Genomic DNA, 2,816 nt, shown 5'->3' on the forward strand with positions numbered 1-2,816 from the left:
CATGTCCTCGTCTTGAGCAATGGTTGGCCTATAATGAGTTGATATAGGACAGATCATGCCCAGCCCTTTCAATAAGAAAGCAGGGGTCAAGAACAACATCAAAGTCAAAAAGGCCAGGAATGGTGAGCCAGATGTTGGGTTTGTGATGTTAAGAGACTGGGTACAGTCTTAGCTGTGACTGACTCATATTTGTCCCTTTGCTAGCCCCTGTTTTCTCTCTGTACAGTGAAGTGGCTGGCTCTGAAAACAGTCAGTCTTTGCAGTGTACTGATCCTCTTTCCACAAGTCTGTCTCCTCAAACCATTGAATACACTGTTTCTCTGACATCATCCTCAGGAAACTTTTCTGTTTCTTTTCAGAATGATTGCTTCTGACTCTGAGTCTTACAAGGTGTGCCTCTACTAGTTCCCAAAGGAAAACATCCATGTGTTTTTTGCCTGCTTGGAGTAAATACCACCTTAGGTCTGTAACCCATCTGTAGACTGGAAACAACACCAGATTGCAGAGATGCTGGGGAGGGTTAATTATACACAGAGCGTGTAGAGGTTGAGCAGATACACAAGTGCTCTGGAAGTTCTTGGCATAGTACTATAGCATTACAATAATTCAGGCTTGCAAATTATACACTGGCAGAAGCATCACATGGAAGAGTGGGTTTGACCCCATGGTCTACTGAGAGTAAAATGGAAAGAAGTTGTGAAATTTAACTTCTCTTCCTAAACCTTTGGAAAGGCAGGGAAAACTTTTGCATGTGTGACCCACGCGCAGGGAGCAAGCTTCGAGATCCTGGAAAGGACTTTCTTGTCAGGATGACCTGGCCCCCTGCCAGAATGTGGTTGCTCCTTCTTTCTGAGCTTAGAAGCAGAGGTGATGGAGGGAGCCAGGGAGGGTTTGTGGTTAGTTGAAAGGTGGGGCTTACAATGAAGATGTCCTTGCCTTTCAGGTTTTCTATTTGGGCTTCCCCTACTGCAGGATAATTAAGTACTTATATAGCAAGGGAGTGAGTTAAAGGGTAATTTGAGATATTTAAGGCTGGAGATATCCAAAATAAATATCTTAGCCCAGGTCAACTTTTGGGTCCTCCCACTATTTGTCAGATAACACACACAACACACACCAGACTCTGTGAATTATTTCCTGTGAAATGCTAGCTAACTAGATTTCAGGCAATGAGAGACTGTGTAGCTGGCCATAGGTGTCTGTGTCTGTGGGGCTCTAATACTGAGTTTGGAAAATTTAACTAGTGGAGAACAAAAGCCCTGATGAAGGTAAGGAGAAAAGCAACTAGCTACATCCTAAAGTACAATTGCTTGTCACTTTCACTGCATCTCTGGGAGGACAATGCATAAGCTTCCTAGTGAGACCCAAGTTGCAGACCTGTTTCTGCCACTTCCCCACTGCAGCCACAGAGAGAGAGAGAGAGAGAGAGAGAGAGAGAGAGAGAGAGAGAGAGAGAGAGAGAGAGGAGAGAGAGAGAAGCTACAGCTCTGGTCCCCTGTCCACCACTGCCGAGATGCCACAGGGCTTGGCCAAAACTACTCCTGTCCTTGTGCCTGCTCTAAGTTACACCTTTGCTATATGTTACAGGAAAAAACAGACTCACTCAATATAATTATCCAATAATATAATCTATATAACATACAGGTAATAAGTGGAGATTATTAATGATTTGGGCTATTGCCCTAGTATATCAACATTCTTTGGGAAATTGGCAGACCTCAGGCGTCAGTTCTCACACCTTTAAGTCATCTGCCCAGTCACATTCAAACAATTACTGGCTTAGTGGCAGCTGCCTCACTTCCAGATGCTGTGTTCAGTGTGGAGCATTCCAACCACCCTGGGTGCAGACCCCAGGAAAAAGCTACACTCAGCAAACTGTTCCCTCACCGTCACTCTTCTCGGTTTTTTTTTTTGTTTGTTTGTTTTTCCTGTTAACAATTAAAGGACACTATGGAGTTGCAACGACAGACCTTCGTCGCCAGATTTGGCAACTGACTCTCCGGGTGACCTTCCTCTGGGTCTCAGTTTCTCCATCTGTAAAATGAAGACCCCGGTTTACAAGGAGCCCTAACAGCTCCTCCCACCGCAGACATTCAACGCTGCCACAGCCAGCTCAGCCAGGCTGGCACTGAGCAGGGTTAAAGACGCGACTTCTTCAGAGGTGAAAAGGTAAGCAAGCACGCCGACCTCCCCACAGTCTAGCTCTCTGATTGGTGCCATGCCGGACCCCGCCGCCTATCCGGGCCGCATCCGTCATCTGGATTGCTAATACATTCATTAGCATACAGATTACACCAAAGATCTGGCACCCGGGGGCTGAACGGGAGTCTCGATCCCTTTAAGAAGGGGACCGTCACCCTCTCCCTAAGGGCCTAGGCACCGCATTTTCGCCACTAGGACTAAACTGTGCACTAGAAAGGTCGCGCGTAGACCCACTCCTGCACCCCACCCCCAACGGTGGGTATCCTCGGAATGCTCAGCGCGCGGGTGCCCTGGGCGGCAGACGCTTTAGCCTCTGAACGCCGCAGGCTCCGGCGGGCAACCTCTCGCTCTAGGAGGTGGCGGGCTGTGATCGAGGCGGGGCCGGACGCGCCACGGGACCTCGGCGCCCTCAGGCACAACCCGGGGGCTGGCGCCGAGGCCGCCGCGGGAGTAAAGGTCGCGCCGGCGAGAGCGAGCCGGCGCGGCGCCTCCAGGAAGCCGGCGGGCAGGTCGGGGAAAGGGAGAGGAACGGAGAAACTCTCGGCCAGTCTGGAAGATGGCGCCAGGCGGGCCGGCCGCGGACTGAGCGCTGCCCGGGCCGCGAGGAGCCGGGA

This window comes from Condylura cristata, unplaced genomic scaffold (genome assembly GCF_000260355.1).
Source record: "Condylura cristata isolate star-nosed mole 26May11 unplaced genomic scaffold, ConCri1.0 scaffold00006, whole genome shotgun sequence".
Classification (NCBI taxonomy): domain Eukaryota; kingdom Metazoa; phylum Chordata; class Mammalia; order Eulipotyphla; family Talpidae; genus Condylura; species Condylura cristata.